The sequence below is a fragment of the Patella vulgata genome, chromosome 5, assembly GCF_932274485.2.
Source record: "Patella vulgata chromosome 5, xgPatVulg1.2, whole genome shotgun sequence".
Classification (NCBI taxonomy): domain Eukaryota; kingdom Metazoa; phylum Mollusca; class Gastropoda; family Patellidae; genus Patella; species Patella vulgata.
In genome coordinates, this window is record NC_065883.2 from 18,379,492 (window position 1) to 18,394,579 (window position 15,088).

Here is a 15,088-nt window from a genome sequence, read left to right on the forward strand (position 1 = left end):
TGAAACAGTCAAATTGAAAATACATTTATACATGTTTGATGTCTTGTATATAAGTTACATGACGTCCAGATCAAAATTAAAACAGATTGTGGATAGGCTTGCCGGAATGGACCATTGGTCCAAGAATCATTAGAGCATTCATTTATTTCCCTAAAAGTAAGAATTTTGAAACAAACCTACATTGAAACAATGGCCCCAGTGTCTGCTTCCATAGATATTGGTTCCACAAATTGTACCGAAGAGATAGCAAGACCAAGTCTCCCCAATTCCGCTGAAGAGAAAATAGCATTCTTACAGAAATTGCAGTATGGAAAACGAAACAAAATATATATATAGAGAGAGAGGAATGGGGTTTAACGTCCACTCGACACAAACCAGGTCACTTCGGGACTAACATAAGATTCAATTTTATTTCAATAATTTGCTTGCGTTTAGCAGTGGGAGGAAATCGGAGAAAACCTACGAGGTTGGACACGGGCTCCTACTCCTTGTCACGTACAACCGAGGAATCGAAACCACGCCACTTGACTCAATGACAGACCTTATGATACCGCGCGCACGTGCTAACCATTCCGCCATCCAACCCCCCGAAACGAAATATAGATGTACATTTAATCAGATGGAATACCATTAAGGGCAATGTTGTTTCTACAATCTATGTTAATATTTTAATTTCTAGATTTGCCAGAAGAAAGGAATAGGAATTAATCATTACTATTTTTTTTTACTAACTTACATGCATTTAAAACAGCAGTTAGATTTTCCTTGGCACAAGATTTGGGAACACACAAATCCCACCTCAGATGAGATAATGCCTAAATACAAGACAAATCATTATTATATTATTATACAAATTCGTGGTGTAAGTATAGATATATGTGTGTGTGTGTGTGTGTGTTGGGGGGGGGGGGTGTTTGTATTGATTAGTGTGTTTGAGATATTACGAGTATATGTTGGTCTAAGGGGAATCTTTAAGAACCCAAATGTCTCCTTCTTAATTGTGTTCTAGTTCTCCTCTTCTCTTCTCTGGGCATTTCGTGTTTCACCAGAATCAACCGTATGTGGCTGGAATCCGATGTTCATAACCACAACTTGACGAAGCTCGCTTGCAACCACGTGGTTGTTTTAGACCTAGTCGAAATTGTTCTACTTTAATGAGCAGCTGTCTGGTGAAAAGATTACTAGAAATTAATAATGCTATTTTTATAGCGCAAAACAAATTAGATTAATTTCGTTTTGTTTTTTTTTTCTGATTCTTACACTACACTGCAATCTAATAACCTACTTTCTATCACAACGTTTTCCGTCAGTGATACGTCAATGTATATCAACCATGAGTCATTCTATAACCATATTAATAGGGATTTACACCCGCTTCCACCCGGTATAATATCGCAGAAATAAAACCCCAACCTATTCATATCCACAGTAACACGCTTGTGTTATATAATTATCTTAATTCACAAACTGACTGATCAATCCACAAATTCACATGATCTGAACACCGCCTTCAAAGTAACGTAAGATGTCAGTGCAGGTTAAAACAAAATTTAAAATACGAAACGTAATTGACATCTGATTTTAAACTGCAATTCAAACTACTTACTTTCATCACACTTAAATTCGGTAGTTTTATGGATATTTTGGCATAGGAACCACTAATCTCGTGGCCATGGTTACCAGGCATCACATGATTGATTTCCATACATTTGTCATAGTTACCAAGAAATATCACCGTTCCTTGTAAAATGTTTTTCTGTAATTTTCCCGATGAGTCGAACACTAAATATATAAATCAATGAACGTATTTCAGATTATATTTAATTGTAAAACACATATTTTCTTTTTATTATGGTTTTCTATTTCAGAGATGTTTCTTATTTGGGAAATATGATCACTGTCAGACATTATAAGGAATAATTGTCCTGTACGTCAAAGATAACAGTTTTTAATATGACTGACTGTGCTATGCAAATAACGTTCAATGCGATTATGTATGTACAATATGGACAAATGGAGGACCTATGTATGCATATGGGTAAATTGAAATTCTGTGTTTACACAAAATGGACAAATTGAGGATCTATGCATCCACAATTTCGCATCATAATATATTTGTAAATATGGACAGAATGTTTGGTCTGATATTTCTGCAAGTGATTCCTATATTGCTCAGATCATGTTCAGGGACATTAGAATATTCAGTGGCGAATACGACATTCAGTACATTTCACTCTAGACAATGTACAAGCATTATTATCATTATTAAAACATTATCAAACTCATACTTACTCTCAAAAGCCCACATTTCAAAATTCTGTAAAGCGGTAAGCACAGATTCCGCGTCTTGAGAACATGTGGAATTTCCTGGAATCTGGTCTTTCATTAATTCGAATACTAGAGAAGGAAGGTGGCTAATAGTCCCCTGTAGTATTGTCAAAAACCTAGTCATATTATGAGCATCGGTTACATTTGAGGGTGCAGCAATTTGCGGCTTTTGCCCTCCGCAGCAAACCAGAAGTCCTAAAACAAAACATGGAATCACTCGAGTGGTAATCATTTTTTCTGGATTCTTGTCCTTAAACAGCGAAAGTAAACAGTCCAAATATGAATATCAAAAAAAGAAGAATCCACGATAAAACAAAAACCTTCAGGGATTAAATGAGTCTATTGTTCTCCCATATCCAATAAATTCATGAACATTAAAACCGATAATAAATTACGATGATTCCAACATCGTTTCTTTACATTTTATATTTCTGTTTTTGGTGGTGGTTTTGGTGATAAATTCCAATTGCAAAATATATAACCCTACTTCAACGCTGTGATATTATTCCTTATGATTTGATATGCTCTACATTGTTAATTATATACTACGACTCTGATTAGGGTTTCACGTCAATTTCGTTTGTTATTTGTATTGGCATACGTAAGTATCTAGGTAATAAAAGAGTCAGTTCATTTACCCTTCCATTATGGAATTGTTGTTTTGATCAGTTAAATATAGGCGAAGATTTAATATCGGTTAGAGTCCAAAGTCCAAAAGAACAATGAACAAAATATCAAAGTATTATAAATATGGACTTCCTATTTATATAATAATATCGATGTAACCAACCCCTAAAACGAAATTCTTATCGAGTTAAAAGAAAATAGTATCATGCCGAGAATCATGTAGATCGCACGTGTCGCGTGCTCTTGGGGACTGAAACAGAAACTGCGTGGCTTGAAAAGCGTTGGTTGCTGGGTAGATAGTATATTGTACTTGTCAGTGGTTGGCGGGGGTAGGGGGGTAAAGGTAAAATGTGTCTTGACGATTGGAACAAAAAGCGCTAATGCACTTAAAAGAACCCTTAACAGTTAGGATTCCAAGAAGAGTAACGCCGCTGTTCCAACAAACACGCCCCCCCCCCCGCCCGTCTCCATCCTAAACACAGATACCCCCTCTTATTGCATGCGTAACCCTTATAGAAGTTCTGTCTCTATCTGGCCAGGTCAGGGGCGTCGTGCAAAAAAACTTTTCGGCAAGTGTGTTCATGGTAAATCAAATTTACTCTCCGCGGAGCTTGTGGGTGGCAGCGCCGCCCCACATCGAATGCCGCAGGCATGAGCATGCAAGGGGGTCCGGGGGGCCCTCCCCCGTAAATTTTTAAAATTAGAAGTCGGGAAACGCCATTTCGATGGATTAGAGACAATAAAGTTATGATTGAAAAATGGTCGGTTTTTTTTCAGTGATAATTGTAATTTATCACTCGAAAGTTGAAGTATATTTCATTCATCTCAACTGCGATTTAATTATTGAATGGACATTTCGAACAACTTCATGCAAAACCCCATTCCTTCCTCCACCCCAACCTCTGCCAGGGTTATGCCATTTATGGTTAAATACGTATTTAGATGTATTTGTATTTTAATAAAAAATACTTTCAGCTTTATTTTTGACACCCGTATATGGATATTTTATCAAATACAACATACAGTCATAAATAGGGATTTTCTAGCTACAGCAAACTCTAACTCCCGGAAAATTAAGATCGAAATGAAATGATAGAGTGTACGAAGCGAGGCCGCTGTTGAGCACTGATAATGACAAATTATACAATTCCTGGAGACCGTGTGATGACTAAAACAGACGGACAGGTCTTCTGTCTTAATAATATCAATAAAAATATTTTTATTTCCACCAGAATTTGGGTGGTGCCCCCCCCCCCCCGGGCCCCAATGAGCACGGCGCTATTGGGCCAGGTTCATGCATATCCAAAAGTTGAATGATCGCCACCGTAAGATATTGTTGTTCGTTATAAAATGCCTGTTGTGTCAGGAATCGCTACAAATATATATTTGGTCAAACCTCGTGTTTAATTTATTTTATAACGGGCTAAATACTTAACAAAATGGCAGTGGTCGGTGTCGCGCATTATTTCTGTTAGATTCGATTGTGAATAGAAAATGAATTTTAAATTGTCTTTAAACTTTAATTTATGGCACTGGACTGCACTGCACACCACTATCTACACATTCTTGTACTTTTATATTATCAATATAATTTAGTACTCTCAGCTGTTTTCAAGGCCGAACAGAAATAATTTTTAATGTAAAGGCCGGCCTGACATTAATGTATAAATATCACATATCGTGGACAACACATGCATGGTTTTTTTTTTTAAATAATGCTTATTACATACTAATAAGATTAACTGGATTTAGATACATTAAAATTTTATTACTCCGAGCAATACCCCTATACAAATTAAAGTCAGGTGTCTTTATCGAATGTTAAATTGGCAAAATGAATAGAGATATTAAAATCTATATTATGTCATATTTTAAACTATTTGACGCAAGAGGTTAAAGGTCGACATTTAATGAACCACGCGCAGCGGCTACCCCAATCATAGATCAAGTAACAAGAACGAAACATTTGAACCACATAAATGGGTTGTGTTTTGGCAATGTGGAAGGTACTCGAATCCCCCGATCCTTTGAGATCTCCATCGTGACACTGTTTGGCAGTGTGGGAGGTACGCGAATTCCCCGATCCTTTGAGAGTTCGGAAGATCCTTCGAAAGTAAATCTGGTCGAAGTTTGACAAAAATTACCATTAGTGACCAGAAGATTTGAGAAGTCTTCTCTTGGGACAAACGACGAAACTATTGATCTTTAATGTTGTATACTAAAAGAAAGAATTAAGCATTCCCTGTATATTTTACAATGACTGGTTATGGAAGCTTTGGCAATGAAACCCTTTTGATATAACCACGGAAAACAGTGGGGTTTGCAAGAAGACAAATATCGTAAAACTTTGATACACCTTTAAAGGCTCAATACCACTCTTGTTGTAACTGAATAATATGTCCTAATCTTTATTCTGGTCAACAAATTGTACTATTTTACAATATTCCAATTAATTGATGATACAAATTTCATCTTAACACGCCTAATTTAAAAAATTGGAAAAATTCAACTAAATGATTTGAAAAGCCTGACGTAAAGCTTTTCAAATGTGACTTGGATTTAAAAATATTTTTGAACCCTCTGGACAAGTAAAATAGGATTTAATGGATAATTTACACAACACAACTAACACATCTAGTACTTAGAATAAGGCTATTTTTTATTTTATTTTTTGGAGCTGTCAAGCCAGCAAGAGTGTTATTGTCCCTTTAACATCTCAATCATGCTTTTTCAATAAATATGGAGGTGTAGAGTCATGCGGGACATAATTTTAGATCATGATTGGTCTAACACGTGCGCACCAGATCGTAAATCGCGCGCTTGAGTCTATTGCTGTGGTTTCGATCCATATTTCGATTCACAATTCAATGTACTCGCAACAACCTTAATCTCTAATGTAGGGTATACGATATACAGATATATCAAAATGGTGGGCTGGTGAGAAGGCAATTTTAGAATATGTGTGGCAAGTGGGATGACACCTGAGTGAGAATTACCTATATTTTCCAGGCCTTGACCATTATTTAGTACATGTTATAAATTCCTAAGTATTTTAATCCATATCGATAACCCTTACATACTCAATCGTTTTTAAAAGGCTCTACTTTATATTTTTGTTGGTTTGCCACTGACGATAAATCTGTGTTTGGGTTCACTCGGTAGTTTTCTTCTTGGTATAAGAATGACATTGTAGAAATAAGGTTCACTCCAAAACCCAAAATAAGGGAAGTCATCGATAGGGTTAAAAACTATACGGACTAGAAAAAAGCTAAGTCGTTATATCAATTCCTTCTTTTACCCTTGACCATGTCAATAGCCGTTGCCGTTGTGAAGGTAAACAGATATCAATTAGAGAAATCCCCCATGAAAATGACGTCATGTCACAAAGATCCCGAGTGGGGCACAGAGGCAGTTATAGTACAGGCATTTTCATGATTGAAGACAAGAGAAGAGGGATATAACCAGTAGATTTCATATATATATATATTTGTTGAAAGTTATGTGATCATTGGTGTTATACCATCAAAACACCAGGAGTTTATAATATAAGCTTTAAAGATACCTTCTCGCGTACAAACTGTGTGATGTGATGATATATTTGGACTAAAAACTAAATAATCTATCACAAATTTGTTTCAAATCTCACTCAAAACTTAGTATTCACGAGGAGATAATCCACGCTATAAAGAAATATATTTTTAGAAGCCATGTTTTTCACCTAATTTGATTGAGGGAGGGTACATTTTTCAGAATGCATTTGTCATTACTTACTGCCCATTTACCATACATATGGAGGTCTAAGTAAACCCTTGAATTATTTTCTGCCAACTTCTTTTTCCGCCATTTAATTGCAGAGTCTGTTATACGTTTACACCCCCAAATGTTCCCAAAACGCCTAATCATTCGATCAACAATAAATAACAACCGCTCCATAAGTCAAGCTGGCAGACAATAAGCCACCAGGTTGCCAGTTAGTGAAACCCTGACATTTTTGCCTAGTGCTTGCCCAATGGGTGTTTTTCGGGTAATCAAGTAGTACGATTTGGCGTCTATACTTTCCATATATTATACCAAATTTGTCATACTTCTATTGGAAATAAACACCCAATAAACACGTTGGTCAGAATGTATCTTTAAGCTACTTTATGATCGGTTTTTGAAGTTCCGAAAGCCTCATTCATATTTATAAAAAATGTGCATTTGTGCCCCCCCCCCTCCCGTGTGCCACTAAATATATAGTGATATCACTGTCATGGTCATGGAACACATGAAAACATAGCGGCACACCTGGCTAAATGCATATGAAAAATATTTGAATTTTGCAAAATAAAAACATGGCAAGTTAGACGGCATACATCCGTAGACAGAGACTGGTCATAGACACATGGAGTGACTCAACTAAATAAAGAAATACACAGATATGAGCTTATCAGTAGACACCAGTGAATACTCAATTAGGATAATGTGGTATTTCGCATTTTCTTAGTGTGCAGTTCAAAATTCAGCGACACTGTTAAGCGGCACACAGGTGTGTGCCGCGGCACACTGGCTGAGAATCACTGCTCTAGCCCAAGGAGGAGAATCGAAGCCCGTGCAACTCTTTTAAAGACGACCATCGATATTGGCAAGGCACTTTTTTTTCCTTGACTTGTTATTCTGCAAAACACAACGTACTGATAATAGTAATATGGATACTGCGTGCCAATATTTTTTCTAAGAATTATCTCGGAGTGGAGGATTTCTTGTGTGACTATTGATGGATACCGAAACTACGGATTACCGGGCACTTAATGTCACTGAACCAGTTGATTTCCAGGACACCTAATTATTCCCAAACCTTATTTACAATTCAGACAGACCTCCAATATTCCTACCCGAAAAGCCGATAGAATTACAATACGGATTAAACTATTAATTTGAACAATTATGCCCAAGATAGAATGTATACAGCGTAAAAGTTGACTGAAAATATGACGAAGGGGGACTATTTGCAGTAGACAGTAAATCTCATTGCAATTGTTTCTAGTTCAAACCACAGATTGCCTGGACTAAACGGGATTCTATCAAACACGGACATGCATGTGCTGAAAACTCACAACAAAATGAATGGTGATTCAAGGGTGGTCCCTTCCGTACGCGCTAAAAGTTAGGTAATTGTAGAGATTATTAAGTGTCTCTGTTCGGAAATCCACTTGAATGGTGACAATGATAATATCCATTTGACTCAATTTAAAGATTTTTAATGGGTGGGCTGTGTAACGCATGCATCTCTAAGCTCATGAATGTTCTCCGGGTCCTCCGGTTCCTTCCACGGCTAACGACCCCTACGCGCAAGTGAATTATTGAAATAAAATTGAACTCTATGTTAGGTTGTGTCGAATGGACGCTACCCCCACCCCCTTCCCCGCTCTGTCTGTCCCGCTTAATGGTTATCATCCAAGTGCTCAAGTGAATTATTAAATAAAGGTTTACCATATGTTATGCCCAATATGAGGTAGTCTATCACTCCATATATTACAGTCTTTCTCTGTAAATATAGATTGTATCAAAAGTAAGACATTTCTTTCAAATGTATCACAATTGGTCTATTTACATTATATTAAATATACAATAATATCTCGACTATATCTCAATCAATCTCTGATAACATGTATGTGACTTATAACCCGAATCAAACATGACATGGTTGTTTTATTATGATTAATCTTATGATACTAACAAATCTCCTAGGACCTTTCCACCCAAATATTTATACACACAATAAGTGTTTTTTTACACTTTAATTGTACGTGCAGTACAGAATGTTTGGTATCTGCTAATATGATAAGGTGCGATGTGTCAACCTTACTGCTAATAAATATAGAGGCTATTCCATAAAATTCTGTGTCTACTTTAATTATGGGGGGGGGGGGGCAATCAGGGCAAAACGACGGGGCGGTGCGATGGGTCAACCGACGAAAAGGATAACGTCATATATGTAGATGAATTTATATAAGCTTCGACTTGTTTTCAAATCCATTGCATCCGTATTGTATTATACTCATGTCCGCTGCCCGCCCATCATCCGTCTGTTCATTCATTTTATGTGTAGACAAACTTACCGGAAAATTATGACAACATACCATTAATTCACTTTGACAAAGATCCGGATTCCAAAAGTACAATGTCATTTCAAGTGCAGAATTTCAACAGTGCTTATAGATTATATCGCGATGTTTCGGTGTGGTTCCATCTTGTCAGTGGTGCAGGATAGAGGACCGGACAAAGGACAACGTATAGTACTTCGGAAGATACGAAAAACAGAGGTCCTGTGTACACGTTGGTGTGCACGTAAAAGATCTATTTGCAGTTGGAATTCGATATAATAGGAAGCCGTTGCGCCGCTGTCCGTGCAAAATTTCCGCCATAGCACTCTGAATGACGTATGCCCGTCTTCATTAGCCCAGTCGGAGTAGAACAGTACAAGTTTAAACCCCTTTTCATTTCATTTCAGTATAGATTATCTGGCATATACAAATATCGTATAGAGGCGCGCATTAAACCACTAGACCGCACTGAGCAAAACAAGTTATACATCCTTGAATTGAGTTAAATGAATACTCTGATTGTCACCATTCAAGTAAATTTCCTAACGGTCACTTAATCATCTTTACAATTTCCCTGTTTTGTTTATCTACGTTTTAAATAATAGACAATTGTAATGGCGATTACCATTAACAAACATTCAAATGTATTCACAAAATAACTTATTAATCGAAGGCACCAGTGATTGATGAATGCCCATTCATTTTGGTGTGGGTTTCCTAATGCAGCATATGCTGAACGCAGAAAATATCACCATGAACGCAGAAAATATCAGCAATCTTATCCGAAAAAACATAATGACAACGCTTTTTTTCCGTTGGGCATCAGCTTTTACAGCACACGATTGGCCCTCCAATGGAGAACGATCCAGTTCCATTTATAGTTAATGTTAATGTCTAAGAATACACTGCTCTGCTTAATTTATCAGGGTCATAAGATTTAGAATGTCATAATGTGCCACAGCTTAATATTGTAATACTATACAATATAGATTCTTGTAATTGCTTAAAACAATTGCCTTCACACATGGGGGGGGGGGGCTGTTTGAATTGTAAATAAGATTTGGGAATAATTAGGTGTCCTGGAATTCAACTGGTTCAACAACATTAAGTACCTGGTAATCCATACTTTTTTTTTCACCCATCATGCATTAGTCACGAAAGAAAGTCTCTACTCACAGCTAACTTTTAGAGAAAAAAACTGGCACGCAGTTTCCATATTACTAACATCAGTACGTTGTGTTTTGATCTCAGTTAAGTTTGCAGACTAACCAATCAAGTCTTTAAATGGACTGCATTGTGCCACGATTGGGAGATCTTACCTTTGTTCCATATCAGCCTCCCTGGGCTAGAGCCTGGACAGACTATAGAAGACATTATTCGGTGTTCATTAGAGACATCATAGTGTTTTAGAAGTTAGGTCTGAGTTCAAGGCTAGTGGAACGCTGACTATAGATTACTTTAACAAATAAGCTTTCATGTGTGCGAAAACATGTTTATCACCCAATAATACATTCTTCAGTAGATATCGCTTGTGTGATATATTTCATAATCTACTGCGATAAGGAACTACTTTTTTTTATTTTCAAAGAACAGTTCATTTCTTATTAAAAGTAACTTTTTTTTAATTAAAAATGAACTATTGTTATTCAATTGACCTTGATGGAAACACCGGGTCAATATAAAGGACTTTGCAATGGTTGAATTGCTGTCAAAAAATGATGTATCACTACGCCGTAATGTTCAGTAAAAGTGAAATCTACAGCAAAGAATCATATTTATCTATTTGTGCATGTAAGAAGGGATTGGGTGATAAATAAAATCTCCTACTCGTCTTTTTTGATTCCACCCCTAATTGCCTCAAACATGTGTTTAGAACACTCGTGAATTGACATCTAGTCAGGGGCTTAGTGTCGAAGTGACAGAAAAGGTGACCGTCAAATTTTGGTCTTGATTTCAAAAACTCAAGGACAAAGTGTACCATTTGCTTTTGGAATTTCTATGTTTGTCTCTCGACTAACTTGATCTGTTTTCCTACCCGAAAAAAAAATGCCAGTATATAAACAGCTTGAAATAATTTTCATTTGTATAGATTTTGGAATTTTATCAATAATCTCATCGAACGATGTGTAATGAACTGTATATAAATTAGGATCAAGGAAATCATTTATGCTGTTATTTTCAGGATAAGACAGATGTGTTATCGTTCGCCACCCTCCATCTGATTTTTGTACTACTTCTATTGGGAACATGTGCATGTTAGATATGGGAGGATCTTCGAAAGGACCTACAATTCTGCCTAGATCAAATTCTTTAGTTATCTTTTCCTGTAATTCCTGTTTATATTGCCCAGCCGAAATAAGATTTTTACATAAAGTTTTAGTTCTAGGACCGTTATACTGCCAGTGAAATATTTTAATTCTGCTGCTTGTACTTTATTTGGATATATTAGTAGATATTGTAGAAGCTTTTTTTTTTGTTTTGGTGAAGCGCCAAGGGCCCAAATATTTGTTGTTTTGGAAAGTGTTGGCTTGTGTTGGATTTCTAGCTTGCAATGTTTCTGTTTGAGTTCTGAAAACTGTTGGCTAGTCTTAGTTCTGTTTCGTGTTAAATTGGGGACGGGAAGTCTGATATATTACACTTTGAGGATTATGGGTGTTTTTAAGGGGCAGAAAATCTTTGGGTGTTCATTATTGCATTGAATACATGTATGTGCATATGAAGATTGCGAAATGTAACCAGAACCTTTATTGTTATACTCGAAGCATTTTCCAAAAGTAGAACAACCTTTAGTGGGAAACTGAATCAGCTGGTTGGCCACTGGTATAACACTGGACATGTACAATAACCAAAGCTCATAGACAATGTTACCCCTGAGCCAGATAGATCATTTGCAGGTTTTAGTCTAAATTGTTCGTCATATGTTTTCCACCCCATAGTCCTAATCCTTGAAGCCCCCAATCGGATGGTGCTAATTTATTTTAACAAATTCTGAAATTTAGTAGGATGAACTGAGGAGTATATACTTAAATATATTAAGAAGGCGTCAGTCCATTTTTTCAATATCAAAACTTTTGATTGTTGACTTCTCTTTAGTCATTATTTCCCCATTAGGAAAGTCTTCTTTCAGAGTCCTTTGGTGTGGCCAATAATGAAGCGTGATCGACATAGTCACCATGCCAAATCTTTTGCTTTATGGTTGAAGAAACCTGTGCTCCCAGAGCGCTATGGATACTCTGAACCAGCATTGGGTTGCTTTTGCAGTGTGAGAGTCTAAAAGCTCTCATTTATTGTAGTACTCTGATTAATATTATCTTCAGTGATATTAATTATTTCGTTGCCCCCATCAAGGTTTGCTGAATCAGCAAGGGCCATTGTAAATAATGTCTGGGATCATCTGCTAGCAGTAGGCCTCATTTTCTCCTCTCTGTTTTTTGTCAGTTGCCACCCATCGACCCTGAGCATATGGGCTGGAGCTTGGGCGAGATAATTGTTGTGTAGTTTTGCCTCTACCCATAGTATCTCTCTAGCATATGTAATAAAAGAAAACAATCACGAAAGAAAATCAACAGGCAACGACTCACCTAGGCTATGTCTCGTTATACCTGTATGCCTACTGACTGTGGTGACGTACCTGTAGTGTAGGTCTATTCATTTAATAATACCAGATTAACACCAAGACTCAGTTTCAGGGTTGAAATCTAGGTAGGCCTTATGGTGCTTTTTTTTAGCCTGTTGGACGTCAAAGGAAATCAGAACATAAGTGTAACAATTGTCGTCTTGCCGAAGTGTTGCGATTGAATGAATGCATAGTCAAGTATAGACCGTATGACTTTCTAGAGGGGTAGCTATTGGGAGCATCAATTGTTTACATTCTATGGTTTCTTAATTATATTTTATATCCGAAGTATAGATATGTTTATTAGTAGATTCTATATATTAGAGTAAATATTAAATACGTACATTATTATTCAGTTAATCAAATTATGATTATAAATATTTGGTTCGAATTTGTATGTGTAATTTATTAGTTACTCCTATAAATCGTGGTCTTTCGTCTGGGATCAAGCATGGCAGCCAAATTTGTGCGTTGCGGAAAGGGGTGAAGTCAAAAAGGTATTGTGTTATAAACATATATTTTTGGTTGTAATTATCAGTTAATATGTCCATCACATAACTAAGTATATGTCAGTATTCTTATTTGATATGTATAATTGCGTTTTGGGTTTGAAATCTTGTGTATTGTATTAGCTGTCATGCAGGCACTGTCAAACGCCGTTTCCTAGCTAACAATATTACGTAGTTTGTACGTTGTGCTATAGTTATTATCGTATATCAATTAGTACCGTTTAGTAATTCTGTTAACTTTTGTTATTTCAGTTTTCACATATGTGTATGTGTGTGTATATTCAACTTGATATTCATCATATAATCAACTTAGAATTGTCTGTCAACTAAATGATGATATAAAGATAATTCATTGAACCCTAAAACTTGTATGTTAAATTTGTTGATTATTCCGGTACACATTTAGTAAAAGACTTGCGACTTAATCCCAGAAGATTGCGCAGAGCATCACACCTCTGTTCATTTGTGTTTGGCTGCCTGCGTAACGAGGTGTGCTGTTACAATAAGACTATCGCATTCCTGCTACAAAATTGGCGTCGCACAGATTTTCATATTTGCTGCATTTCATTTGTAAATGTTCCTCATCCTACTACTAGATTATGTGTTCCCAATCGACGATTTGTTAAAGCCAAGTTTGAGGCCATTCTGTATTAAAATATTCACCATCAACACAAACTTGTGTTCTTTTCTAATGCAATAACACAAACTTGTGTTCTTTGTATTGTAGTAACCCAAACTGGTGCAGAATTACAAAATCTTGTGTTTATAATATAATTAACACGAGTAATGTGTATGTTACACCACATGTTTTATGTTATCAAACGTAAACGTATCAATATGACAAAGACAATTTGGTGTAGTATAGGGGGTCATCAGACTTTCGATAGTGACTAAATATGCAAAATCTTAATTAGGATCGGGGGAGTCTTCCCATGAAAATATATCATCAGGCGGGTCAGATAACTTTCTTTAGGGATTATTACGGGATGAGTTATGTCCCTTGATAAACCTGATTTCCATCTTCTCTCACCAACTCTTAATAAATTGTCTTCATTAATAAATGGATCTAATTTATATAATTTACAGGATCTTTTGATTTCTCTATGTTGGCAGGTTTCTTTTGGTCTCTAATTATAGATATTTCTTCTTTAAAATTTATATTGTGTTGCTGGCTAATAATTTGTTTCTCCGCTTTTTTTTTTTTTTTTTTTTTTTTTTTTTAAATTAAAATTTATTGAACAAATTCAGATCTACTAATATACCCAAATGTACATTTATACATAAATCATAGAATCAACAGCAACATCATAATATATATATAAAAAAACCAAAAGATAACAGTTCAACAAACTTAAACATGCAAGACTTTTAGCATTATTATGAAACCAAGAAATGTGATTTGTAACATGGATGAGAAATCTTCCTTTGTTCTTTTCGTTGAATAAGCAGATTGTTTTCCCTCTAGTAGATTGGGTGGAGCTTAACCGTGCAATAATAAGACATGTTCTATGTTATTGCACACTTTTGCTGGTTTACACTAGTTTTAGTAGAAATCATATAGAGAAGTGGGTTTGGGTTTTCTGTGCAATAACAATAAGCATGTTGGGCAGTTTTCAATGTTACAAGTCATAACTTAATAACTGTAGGCAATAAATTATTGCAGTTTAAAGTTTTCATATATTTACAAGTAATTGCTGCCAACAATTTACTAGTGACATCGAACATTATTAGCTGCTGAACTATTTATCTGTATTATAACATTATGTAAAAACATTGTGTTCAATATAAGATTACCATCCTTTTCTCATTCAGTATATATAAACATGTATTTGGTCCCATAGAAGAACAATTTCCCAGTGTGCTATGAGAGAAATTTTGCCTACTCGTATCCAATTCAAACTGCGAAGGGATCTTTCACGTGC